The sequence below is a fragment of the Gossypium hirsutum genome, chromosome A11 (assembly GCF_007990345.1).
Source record: "Gossypium hirsutum isolate 1008001.06 chromosome A11, Gossypium_hirsutum_v2.1, whole genome shotgun sequence".
Taxonomy (NCBI): domain Eukaryota; kingdom Viridiplantae; phylum Streptophyta; class Magnoliopsida; order Malvales; family Malvaceae; genus Gossypium; species Gossypium hirsutum.
Window position 1 is genome coordinate 25548260 of NC_053434.1, and position 14501 is coordinate 25562760.

Below are 14501 nucleotides of genomic sequence, written 5' to 3' on the forward strand. Positions count from 1 at the left end.
TCCAACATCCATTAACCGGCATTATTCTAAAACTCTTCGAAAACTTTCCATTCTCCTTTCATCCTTTGGCACTCTCCCAACCTTTTTAAAGAATATATCATCTCATTAAAATCACTACACACTAGCCAAGGTAATTCCTGAGAGCGTCTAAGATTTCTTAGAAAATTCCATGAACCATCTCTACTGCGTGCAAATGGGGCCCCATAGAAACCAGTAAACCTCCATTGTTTCCCCTCATCAATCTCTTAAAAAGCAACGTCTATATGAATCTTAAAGAAACTCCTCAGATTAATTGTAATATTCTTCTTCCAAGCCAAACAAAGACATCCTCATGAACCATCAACTGAAACATCAATCCTATTTAAAAACCTACACCTTCTACACACATTTTCCATTCGCACATTACCTATTTTAGTCCCCATAAAGAAGACCAATCAGGGATTATACACCTTCAGTATATGACGAAGTCTTCTTATAACCCATGGATTCCCCAAACCATGAATGTTCCAACATATTATTTTCATTATGATCGATCGGCTTGCCCTTTGGCAGTTACAGATAAAAAGTGAGCTGGTTCCAACAATTTCCCATCTCTAACCATTAGTGAATCTATCACATTTGAAACACTGTGATTCCCACTATCCCTTCTAAGCCTTTTCTTTCCATCATCACCTTCTATAGGGCATTCCTTTGAGTCATGTTCTATATCCGTTTGACCCTATATATTTGAAGAGTCCCCTTTCATACCTGACATATATTTCGAACCACCCTACAAGTTTAACCCCAAAAGAAGGTCTATGCATCTCCTTCATTCTTTTTTCCCCTTTCAAAATCGTCACCTTGAATCAGAACGTCCTAGGCCAGTTCCCTTTATCTCCTTTTCACTTTCTTCTCTCAACCATACACTATTCATTGCAACAGCTCTATTTGACTGGGCCTTTAACGACAAATCCTATCCCATGTCTGCAACTTCTAATCCTTTAGCCATTCTAACATGACAGAAAGAATCATTGTGTCCTAAACAACCATAGAAAAAGTAGAACAATTTCAATCTTTCGTATTTAAAACTGACGTAAGAGCACTTGTCAAGTGAGAACATAATCGTCTTCTTTAGCTTCAAAGATCGCTTGATATCTATTTGGACCCGTATACATAAGTAATTCCTTAGGCTCTTACCCAAACTCTTGTCATCGTATTCCAAGAACTTACCAATAAAATCACCTAATTGTTTTGCTATAGATTCAGAAAAAACCTTGGGGGAAATCGTGCACTTGCACTCGAAAGCTCGCATAAGTTAACGATACCTTCAACAAATCCTCGCCATCCTCCAAATGATGAATCACCAAAAGATGATTATTAAAAGTCTATGGAGCCTTATTTAACACCCGATTGAGATCCATTTTATGAAAAAAAATATAAACAAAAACCTCTTCTCCCCTAGATCTAAGATCTAAACCCCTCTTTGAAGGTGTCATTATAACACCCCTAACCCGTACCCGTCGTCAGAATAGGGTTACGAAGCATTATCGTATAAACGTGACATAAAATATACATTTCCAAACATTAAAATAAACATAGCATAATCTATTCATATACATGCATTTGTCCCTTAATCGAGCCCTCGAGGCCTAAGAAACACTTTAGAAATGATCTGAGACTAAACCGAAAACATTTAAAATATTTAAGAAAAAATTAAAAAAATTGAACTACAGAGGTCACACGGCCGTATGACTCACACGGTTGAGACAAACGCCAGTGTCTCAGGCCGTGTAACAATCGAAATAGGGACATAAGGCTGTGTCCTAGTCCGTGTCCATATTTGTGTAACTCTTTAAGTTGGGTCACACGGCCAAGCCACACGCCCATGTGCTAGGCCGTGTAACTGCCTGACTTGTAACATTTAAAACCTACAAGGACACACGACCATGTTGCATGGCCGTGTGTCAATCACGGCTGAGACACACGCTTGTGTCTTAGGCCGTGTGGATAAAAAATTGACCAAAATCAAGTCATTTCCTTCACCCATTTCAAACATGTACCTACAAGCCATTTGCACCCTTGACCAAGGCATCAAAACATACATAAAATGACCAATTCAAATGACCAAATTCCATCCAATCAATATGCCATATGGGCACCTCAATCACAATCAAACTAACATACCTAAACTATGCATAATTGGTCATATTTCATTCAAACACATCTAGCTCATTTCCATACCAAACATACCATACTTAACCACATTGCAACTACCTCATCACATACCAAATTGGCTATTGAAACATGCATCAACTTAACCATATTAACAACATCAACAAGATGCCATAAGTACCAAAAGTGTACCAACCATAATAATACATATACATGCCAAACTTATCAACATCAGAAACTACCGATAGAATCGTTGGATAATGTGATAGGTCTCCGACGAGCTTCCAAACTGGTCGAGCTTCCGATAATCTATAAAACATAAGAAAGGAAACTACATAAGCATATAATGCTTAGTAAGTTCATAAATCACGAATACAACTTACCATTTCAATGCATAACCTTATAATCTAAACATGATTCTATCCAACATAAGCTTGACATAAGCCTAAGCATCATCAACAACACATGTTAGTGCTTTAACACATAACTCAATTGAATTATCACATGGTAAGGTAGATTTACATAAACATAATGCCATTGAATTCATACTTTCCATAAACATATATATACATTCATTAATCATTATCATTTCATACCTTTCCATAGGTTTATAGCATAGTCGATTGGAACACTTATCATTCCTTACCTTTTTATGCTCGTTGAACCATTTAGAATAACATCGGAATGTGGGAAAGCTCACATGAAGTGTGATAAACATATAACCTTTCCTTTCTTTTTCCTTTACATCGTTGCTCACTCGAACCGTAAAATGGGTCTGCTCACACAAGCTGACGGTTGGAATGTAAGCTACACGATGCTGCTCACACGCTGATGAGTATTCACAAAAATGTAGGACCTTAGCCCTTAGTAGGACATTCAAGACCAGCACCCGAAACATGGTAACCCTAATGCCATATCATTTGTATCCTATATATTTTTAAGGTTCAAATGAGGCTCGATGATCGTCGTAATGTCGTTGGATTTCAATATTTACTTACATGATAAATAGCACAATAACATATATATATATATCAAAATAACATTAAAACGTTATTTAAACATACGAACTTACCTCGATAATAAAGATGTCGAAATAAGATCAACTAATCCGAGGCTTTAGCTTTTCCTCGATCTAGATCCATATGAAGTTTATCTTGATCTAAATAAGCAAGTTCAATCCATTTAATACTTATACTATTCAATTTAGTCCAAAATTCATAATTTTAGAAAATTCACATTTGCCCCTAATATTTTAACTTATTCACAATTTAGTCATTAAGCTCGTAAATTGAAATTTATACAATTTCATCCACATTTCATGCTAGCCGAATTACCTAAGGACTTATATCAACCCATACAAATCATCATTTCACAATTTTATGATGATATTTTACTACTTTTACAAATAAGTCTCTAAATGATAATTTCATCAAAAATCACTTTATAAAATTTGTTTATTTAACAACAAGGACTCATAATCTTTTATTAAATTTCAAGAATCATGCAAACATGTTCATGGAAAAACCCTAAACCTTAAATTTTTTGTAAATTAATCCCTGGGTTAGCTAGATTAAGCTACAACGATCCCGAAAACATAAAAATCATTAAAAACGGAATCAAAATACATACCATGCAAGCAAAATGAAATGGCCAAACCTAGCTATTTTCCCTTTGATATTCAATTGAAGAAAGACAAATGGAAGAAGATGATGCCATTTTACTTCTTTGTTTTTATCATTTAATTATCATTTTACTATTTTGCCTTTTAAAAACATTAATAATTTCAATAAAACCTTGTCATAAAATTCACTAACAACATAAATGGTCTAATTACCATCTAAGTCCTCTTACATTAAAGTTTTATAGTCATTTGATACATTTAACTATTAGACCTCTACTTTTTCACTTTTTACGATTTAGTCCTTTTTACTTAATTAAACATGTAAATTACAAAATTTCTTAACAAAATTTATACAACCCTTTTAAAGTTCCACAGACATTAAATAATAATAAAATAAATATTTACTCATCAAATTTATAGTCCCGAAGCTACTATTCCGATTTAATTAAAAACGAGCTGTTATAGCCATAAATTCGCCATTGTAATGGATCATACTTACTGTAAGAAGCATCCTACCAAACAGAAATCATAAATCACTTTTGTAGTATCGAATTCATTATGTACGGTAGAACCTCCTCTTCCCCATCTTCCAATGATACATCTGTTAAGTTATTCTCCACTGTCGAGAATTTTACCAAATTGATTAGAACCACCCCTATCTAATCACCACCGCTGCCCAAACAAAACAAAAACCATGCTAGAGTAGCAGATCAGAGACGTGGCAGACTAATTTTTTTTTTATCTAAATTAAAAGTGATTTGCCCCTTCAATTTTGTAAAACCTACTTATACTGCATGTTTAAATATTGTTGAATGATTATATTTATTTAAATTAAAGAGTGTAAAATATTAGTTTAAAAAAAGGGTAGAATATTAAAAATGTGCAAGTAATTTAAAATGATTCCAGTCCAATAAATTTTTTTTCACGGTTAAAATAATAAAATATAAAATAATAAAATATTGATTAATTCAATTAATGATTATTGTTATTAACGGAGTTAACTTCAAAGAATAGCCAGCAAGACAAAGAAATTTTCAAAGCCTGGAAAATGGAAAAAGAAAATCCAATAATTTTCTAATTGCAAACAGAAATATTGACTGTGGAAGATCGTGAATTAGCCTTAGAAGCTCTAATAAGTTGAAACAAAATTGTGAAGCATGGCGGGAGAAAGGAAGTCGTTTCTAACGCCGACGCAGAGATATGGGGCGGGTGCGTTGTTCGCCTTTGCTGTTAACCAGGCTCAGATCCATCAGACTCATCCTCTTGGACTTCCCTTTGACGATCATCATTCCACTGGGGAACGAACAAGTAGCAGTAGTAGCAACGAGTCAGTCTCTGATGATCCCGATCTTTGGGTCACGAAGATCGGGTCTGCTCCGACCTGTTTTCAGGTAGTCACTTCATTTTTCTTTTCCTTTGATTGATAACCGAATTGATTTCATGCCGGAGTTGCCTTTTCTGTTTTATTTGAATTTCTTGAATTCGAACACGATCATTTTAGGATCTCGAATTCTTTCTTTTGACATTCCAAATTTCAGAAAATTTAATAAATTTCTCTCCTCTCTCTCTCTCTCTCTCTCTCAGGTTTCTAGATATCGACTCCGCAGCATGGCTTGGTCTAGAAGAAACTGCTGGGACTTCGCGAGCCACCAATCATGTGGGAGCTGTATGTTGTTTCCTTTCTCTAATGGTCATGTTTATGATCACTTGAAGAAGAAATGTGCGCAATGTTCAATGATTATTTTTCAGGTTATAAACATGTTTTTGTTACTTCGTATTCATACAGTTCATGAGGTTAATAGCTGAACAAGTGAGGAAGGTTCTTCTGAAAGATTGGAGCAGGAGATTGCCCTGTCTAAAGCTGTTGATGCTATGGCATTTAGCATGGAAACGATTCTGAATCTTCTCAGGTTAAGAAAGAGAGTCTCGTAAATATGAACAGGAATACCGTGAGAAATATTCCACTCCTGAGGTTCCACCAAATTCTGTAATGAAAAACCAACCTATAGTGACTCCACCAGAGAGCGATTCTAACATGCTTCGTGGGACTGATAACCATCATCTAATGTGTGATAGTTTGAATGAGAAACCTACTGAAGAGGTTGGGATGCTTACTTATCAGAGGAAAGTGATGGTTCTTTATGAGCTCTTTCAGCTTGCCTTGCAGCTGCGGATACTCGTGAAGATAGCAAAAATATACCCGACGAAGAAAAGGCTATGACGCTCGTCATCGTGTGGCTTTGCGGTTGCTGACAAGTTGGTTTGACATTGAGTGGATAAAAATGGTTTGTAAACTCAAGCTTTTGTCCCTTTTCCATCTTTCAAACTCAGGGCTTGCAGTATACAATGTCATTTTAGTAGCAGAAATAACTAAATAGATATGAATTGATGTCGATTTCTCTGTAATATTGAGTACCTACTAGATAGACGTTTATCTAAAGTTCTGTGTACTGTTAACAAGACCCTTAAGATTCCTTTTCGGGATTGTCCTTCATTGTCAGAGAAGATCTTTGGGACTTGTCTAATATAATAGCACATGTTTAGGTATGGAGTGTGGTATTTTGTCAAGAACTAACCCTTTCCAGTGTAACTGTTCATAGATTTTCTTTATATATACATATATATTCTCCCTATTAGTGAACCTTTGTGTTTGCAGGAAAGCATTGAGATGATAGTTGCTTTCTCTGCAATGGCTTTAGTAAAGAGAAAGAAGCACAAGAAGAAGAATCCCAGTCATCAGGGAGCACATGGGCAAAATGGAAGCGTCGTGGTATCATTGGTGCTGCTGCAGTGGCTGGAGGAACTTTGATGGCCATTACTGGAGGTATGTGATTGTCTAAACCTTTTATTGGGAAATTAATTTCTTGGAAACTAAAAGTGGATGTGATGGTCATCCACATAATTAGCTCTTAGTTACTATGTTCTTGTTATTTAGAATTGATTTCTATTTTCTCTTATCTAGGAATTGGTTAGGTTCAAATAGTTGGTTTTATCATTTTTTGTTTCAAATTTGTTATCATCTTGTATTTGTTAGGTATTTATCACTATAAATACCCAAAATGTATGGAATAAAAAGCATCTCATATTTTATCCCCTTTCATACTTTTTTATGATATCACGAGCCTTCTAACTCTAACAAGTTAGATCTCTGGTACCCATCCATCTCTACCCTCAAAAGGCCACTATGTTTTGTCGTCAAGTCCAACTCTACTACAACACACCGTTTTTGTTCAATTAGCTGAGAGCCACAACTTCTCCCTTTGGAGAGCTCACGTGTTCAGGCTCTTGCATGGTCACAACCCCTAGTTCATCCTGATGGATCTTACCGGCGATGTTGCTAATCTCAAGTTCCTTGCTTCGTTCTGCCAAGATCAGTTAATTCAAATGCTATCTGAACCTTTGCTGATCCAACCCTTGCCACTATAGTTGCAGCAGCAGCACAACCACCAAAGCTGCTTGGGGTGCTCTCCACACTGCATATTCAAACAAGTCTAAATGAGAGAATCTTCAGTTTGCTCGATCGTTTGGCTCATCTTTCCAACACACCCTTCGTATCGCTAATTATATTCCAAGTTCATTCCCTCTATGACAAACTTAAAACCACTGTGACTGTTGTGTCTAATGCATAACTCAGTCAAAATTATCACTAGACTTGGATCTGACTTTTGTGAACTTTTAGCTGTCGTCTATGCAAGAGATTCAAGCTGCTTGACGATGAACTCTTCTTGGAACATAATGAGACTTGAACATCACATTGACCTCCACTACCGTTGCCATAGCTCAATGCACTACTCCTTGGAACAACAACTTTCGTTTAAACTACAATGATCTGCCAATAATCAATCTTGGCACTCTCAACCATGGCAGCCAAAGAAGAAATCAACAACCACCACCTACTGATAACACCCTCCATTGCCAGCTTTGTGATTTACCTCGTCATTCTGCAAGGGTTTGTAGCTCACAGTCACATAATCACCTTCAGGCTCGAGTCAACTTTGCTGGCCAACTACTCTACCAACAGGAATCTGGGTTGTTGACACTGGTGCAACACATCATAGTGCATCATATGCTTGAAGATTAACCACTTTACATGACGACTATGGTCTCGAGAGGTTGCAATGGGAAACAGTTGTGCTCCAAATAGAAGTTCTCACACCAACTCAAGTAACTCACAAACTTTAAGTCTTGGTGTTGTCATCCCCCAACTAGACCCTATACAATCGGCTTCCCTTCTTCCTTCAACTACTAATAATAGCTCCTTATGACTTACCAAAGATGAAAAACCCATCCCATCCTAAGCCTACATCTGCATCCCACTTGTCCATCATGTCTTCCACCAATGCCTTGTCTCAACCTGTAGACCCTCTTCCCTTGTCTGTGTCAAACAAACCCTCATCCACACAATCCATTCATCCTATGGTTACCTGCTCCACAGTAAAGCCAATCCATCCACTCAGATTCACTATATTACTACTACATCAACATCCTCACCATCTGTACCATCCAAGAGTAATCAAGTCCTTTCCCAAAACCGGCATATCTAACTCTAATTGCATAAGAGAAGAAGAAGCAAAGCATAGTGAGAGCACGGATTCCCCACCATCGTCAATGTCAGCCAGCCATTTTTCCAATATCATTGAATAGCATGGCCTGGAGCTAAGGTACTCAGGCTTTACTAATAGAATATATAGGGCTTTTCTCGCTTGTTTGTATTGCTTTGCTTCGCTGTCCGTATCTGCTGGCGCGGAAGCTACCGCAACTAAAAGAAAATGAATGAAGGAAGAAGGCATTAGCATTAGAAGACTACAGAGGCATTCCGGGCGACTACAAGACAACGACTACAATCTGCATGCAAGTGAATTTGATGCTTTTGTTTTAAACCAACATGGGATTTGGTGCCTTATTACTCTTCAAAGAACAGGGTTGATTGTAAGTGGTTATTCTAAATTAGCATTAAAAGCGGATGATGAATGGTCTTGTAGTCATAGGAGTTGGTTAGTTCAAATAGTTGGTTTTATCATTTGTCTTTTTGTTTCAAATTTGTTATTATCTGTTATTAGTTAATTTACCACTATAAATTCCAGCATGTGTGGAATAAGTCATCTCATTTTTCAGTCCCTTTCAATACTCTTTTAGAAACTAAAGTTTCAACTCTCAATGACTTTAATGTTTTTGACTTTTTGGTTCACCATTTTACTATAAACAGGGTTAGCTGCTCCGCAATTGCTGCAGGATTTGGTGCCCCTGGCTCCAACATTAGGCCTTTAGTCCCTGTCATTGGAGCAAGTGGGTTTGCTGCTGCTGCAAGTGTGCTGGAACTGTTGCAGGTTCTGTTGCTGTTGCCGCATCATTTGGAGGTGTATGACTATTATTAATCTCCTGAGTTACCATTCTTATCATGTCATTTTCCGAACTGCAGGATTCTTGTGTAGTTTGTTTGTTATACTTATAGTTTTATTTAGAAATTTTATACTATATATGTTAAACGTATCCAAGATACACTTTGTACATACTGCTCTCAAGAGTCTTTCGATACCATATTAATATTATTTTTACACACTGTTTTACCAGCTGCTGGAGCTGGACTACAGGTTAAATGGCTAGGAGAACTGGTAACTTATGAATTTGAATTTTATGCTATTTGGAGACTATCAAACCAGGGCGTAAGTTCTTATAGACTTCTTTTTTCTGTTTCTGGGGATTAGAAAACTATGGTGTGTGGACCTTATTAGTGTTTGGAATTTTGTTCGATTTAACTTTTTTTTCAGCGACTAGCAGTTGAGATTTTGATCTCTGATTGTTTCAGTAAGAAGATTATGTAAGGCCTGGGAAGACAATTGACACATGAAGTACAGAACTTTGATACCATTACCCATTCTATTGAACCTTTGTTTTTTTTTAAACCTTTTGAATGGATAAAGAAAGAAAAGAAAGAACATGGTTTCTGACAATGAAAATTATAGGTTTGTGCTGCTGTGGGAGTCCCGGAATCTGATTGCAGTGAGCACCGCAATTCAGGATTGGCTAACTTCAAGTAATGGGTTTATGTCTGATTTTAAAATAGTATTTTGATCATATGAATTGTCTATATTTGAACATTGCTTCTGCTTGCTACAGGTATTGCTCTGGAGTTAATGAGACAGGGTGCAATGATGACGGTTTTAAGCTCGCTTGTAGCAGCATTGGCATTGCCAGCAGTATTACTTTCAGCTACTAACTTTATAGACAGCAAATGGTCAATTGCTGTGGACAGGTTTGATTTGCTTAGAGGTTTAGCAGAGTACTTGGCTTTGTAAAAGGGAAGAACAATCTTCCAGTTTCATTTTATTTGTTTTATATCATGCTGTGTTTATTAGGTTTATCTTGTGGCTCTTATGAGGGGCATTCTTTGCTTAAAATTTTCAACTATAGAATGTAAATATTAGTAGTTTGTGGTTTGACATCAAATCGTAGCATTGTCCAAAACTCAAATCTAAGTAGGGACACTTTCAGTGTCTCAAAACAGATATCAAGGGCTAATGCTGTAGAGAATTTCATTACCTGATTTTTAAAAGTTTCTTTTGATGAATGTCACAATAATTTATCTTTATGAACCCAAAGTTGTCTACAAATTAATTCTTAGAAGCAGGTTAGCTTAATGTATTAACTGTATGTGCTGGATGTAGCTGATATTGAATTTTACGCGAGTTAAGGCATTTAAATCTATTTGAACGTTTGGGAACTACTGTAGTACACTACACAAGTCTAATTATGTCTTTATCTTTTCTATTGCCTAGGTCTGATAAAGCAGGAAGGTTGTTAGCTGAAGTTTTATTGAAGGTTACCAAGGTAACAGGTATTTACATGTGGCATTTAGAGGAATGTCTGTTTTTCATTAAAACATAAACTTCGGCAAAATGATCTTGCCCATTGTTCATCTTTGGGGATTCCATGAATTTTTTAGACCTGTGACACTCATTGGCTACTCACTTGGAGCACGAGTGATTTTCAGTTGTCTTCAGGCTTTGTCTGGACTGAACGAATGGTAACTACGACCAATCTATCCTCATAGGCTTTTTTATTTTGCTGTAGTGGTTGAATTTCCTAAGGCTATTCTACTATGTTGGCAGCTGAACTTGTAGAACGAGTTGTTCTTCTGGAGCACCCATTGCATTAAAGACGAGAACTGGGAAGCTGCTAGAAAGGTATTTTTCCTTACAATTAGTATGCTTTTCATTATTAGAACATACCGATTAATTCCTAGTGTTATTGCAGATGGGTGGCTGGAAGGTTTATAATGCTTACTCTACGAAAGATTGGATGCTTGGAGTTGCTTTCCGTGCAAGGTATGCACAATGAATAAGTCATTACTGTTCATCAGCTTGACGAGAAATATCAATTGAGCAACATCCTTTTACTTGATTGCAACTAATGGTAACTTGAAAATCAGTTTATTGACAAATGGATTAGCCGGATTACAACCAGTTGATGTGCAGGGATGAGAATGTAAGTCATGCAGTTATAATTTTTTTCCACCTAGCTGTTCATTCGTGGCTAATTCCTTAAAATTCTCTTCAGGTTGACGTAACAGATACGATCGAAGGTCACTCATCCTATCTGTGGTCTACAAGGAAGATTTTGGAGCGGCTTGAACTAGAAGTTTGCTATCCCGTTTTCAAGAGCAAAGAAAAGGAAGAATAGTATACACTCAACTTTGGCTGCTTCAGTTAGCTTTATTTCTTTCATTCTTTCAACTTCAAATGAAATCTGAAGTAAATAGCAGCAGGGTGAGGCAACTGTATTTTTGTTCATTATTTTGCTTAATTGCTCTCTGTATATATATAAACATGCGCTTGCTTGCAACTTAAAAAAGCAAAGTAAGACGAATGTTGATAGTTTACTTTGCTGGCGCTTTAATAAATTTAAGATATCACCCCAAATAGGTATTACATAAAATATACGGGCATAACAATAAATGTTTTACTTCTTTCTTTTTCTATTATCATTATGGTTTTAATTCTTTCTCCTCAATTTGATGGAAAAATTTAATGACATTGATATGAATTTAGAAAAATAAAAAAAAAAAACAAATTATCTTACATAGTTTAATTTTTTGTGATTATCATTAAAATTTTAATTAATAAAAGTAATTAAATTTTAAAGGTTTAAGGTCAATGTTTCAATAAAAATAAAAGAGTAACTAAAATTAATTTCATTAGCTTTATTTTGTATGATCAAATCATTTCATATTTAACTATTGTAAATTTGTTTGGATGATTTATTTTTCGAGTCTCTAATATGAACAGAGTTTCAATTCTTTTCATATTGGTTTTTTTTTAAGTAATATAAAGTTTAAACTAGAGTATCAATTGAAATCTAGATTTTGATGAATTTGTTGAATTTGAATTTTGAAATGGTAAATTTTTTTATTTGAATTATTTTAGATATAAGTAAATTTTAAGTTTGAATTATTTTAAATTTAGTTCATTTAGTTTGTAACTATCAATTGAATTTTTAATTGAGTCATCTTGATTTTGAATTAATTTTGGTTGAATTATTTCTAAATTAATCTTGTTAATTTTTCTTATAATTAAATTAGGTTGAATTGAAAGATAAAAGGATCGAATTTTTGAATGATAGTTTATTATTAAGATAAATATTTCAGTATGTTGTTGGTGGTGAATTTTTTTAAAAGAAACGAAGTTAAATAAATGTATAAATTGTTTTTAGGTTAAACTATTTATAGGCCATTAATTATATTATGTTTCTTTGGTCATTCAATTGTAAAAGGTTACAAAATAGTTATCCAATTTATTGCATTTGTCTTTTTCTGGTCACCAATGTTAATTCAATAATAGAAAGATGACGTGACAATTACAAAAATTGCATAAAAACAATTATTCTCATGTTCAACATTAATTAATTGGTCTTAATTCCATTCTCAAATTACACATATGTAATTTATTTGATCCTAATTAAAGGGTGTTCGATGTTTTTTTTTTGAAGATCCAAACAATGAAAAAACATAAGGTGTAGGAACAAAACTTTAGAAAATCTGACAATAGATTTGAGTGAAGAAAGAAGTTTGATACTTGAGGTAGATTAGGAAATCAAAAGCGGATTATGAAATGGAGTTGATTAGGAAAAAGGAAAACAGGTTTAAGGATGTTTTTAGGCTTAAGTTACTACTGATTACCGATGGTCGGTGATTGGCAATGGTGGCTAGCGCAAATCTTGGTTGTTGATTTGCAATGTTGTTGAATCGATTAGGATCAATTGATCCGACTGTTGACTGAGAATCGTCAAGGTACTGGTCAAGAGAGTGGCTTTGAACCAGTTAAATCGGACATTGTAAGAACCGGTTGTTGAACAAGGATTTCAATTTATTTAGAATTTTTAATAATTTTTTTAATCTGATCATTAGACTAATAAATCAGTAGCATGACCAATTCGACAAACAACCCAGTTTAAAAAAAAAGAATTTTGAGCTATGGGTTAGATCAAACAACAGAGAGAAGTAAAAAGGGAGAGAAAAGAGGGAAAGGAAAATGGAAAATGGCGAGGGAGAAGGAAATATATTTTCTTAAAGTTTTAAGTTTGAAAATTTGAGATTTATTTATTATCTTAATTTTTTTTATCAAACGGGTAAATAACTTGATCATCAAATGTATATATAAATATTAAGGATTATATTTTATGTTAATTTATAATTGTCACGTCATTTTTATTTTCATTAATAGTTATGTACAATTTTATAATTAGAAGTCTGAATGTTATTCTGGACTTTTCTCGTTTTCGGCTCTAAATATTTATTAAAAATATTTACAAAATTAGTTGTGTAGTTAATTAAATTTTGGTTAAGTGAATTTGTATGAATTAAGAGTTATTATAGTATAAAGACTAAATCGCGTAAAGGATTAAAAGTTGTATTATAGATTAAAAAGTAATAGAGGGACTAAAGTAGTAATTACCCTATTTATCCAAGGTTAGTTGACGGATTGATGTATACGTGTATATATATGTTTTATTATTATTATGAAATGTATACATATATAACATAATTAAAACAAAATAAAAGAAATAATAAAGTAGTGGTGGCATGCAAATTAAAGTAAAAAGAAGAAAGAAAAAGAATTATAAAAAAGGGAGAAGAAGTTACTGGAAACTAAGGGTTTTTAGGTTCAATAGTCAATTTAGTCTATTTCTTGTAATTTTTATATTTTTGAAATCTCGGTACTTAGGGCTACCCGACCCATGCTGAAATTTTAGCATTGATTAAGATTTTAAATGTTGTTAATGTTGAAGTTTTAGTATTGGGGATTAAATTGATAGATTTTTAAGCTAAAAATGGAAATGGGTTAAATTGTAGAACAAATTGTAAAATTAGGGGTTTAATTGAAAATAGTGAGCTAAATTTAGCTTAAAGTGAAATTAGTTTAAAATATAGGATTAAATGAATAAAAATTAGTCTCGATTTAGGGACTAAATTGGAATTTAAGCAAATATTGAGTAAGAATTGAAATATTTAATGTGAAATTGAATTGTGATGTATTGATGTATTTTAATTGTTTTAATCTCATAGCTAACATCGTACCGGAATCCTCGACTAAAAGGAAGGATAATATCGACGTCGAATAGCTCGGAATCCACAGTTTGTATTTTCTATAATTCGAACCTAGTTGTTAATTGTTATATTTTGATTTAATGCATATGGTAAGTGGTTGAGGTGAGTATTTTGGCATTTCGATAG

At 34.3% G+C, this 14501-nt stretch overlaps 1 pseudogene; it reads left to right on the forward strand.

The window, feature by feature from the left end:
- The first annotated feature begins 4806 nt into the window (after nt 1-4806).
- LOC121209989 (transmembrane and coiled-coil domain-containing protein 4-like) lies at nt 4807-10800 on the forward strand (annotated as a pseudogene).
- Nucleotides 10801-14501: the final 3701 nt, after the last annotated feature.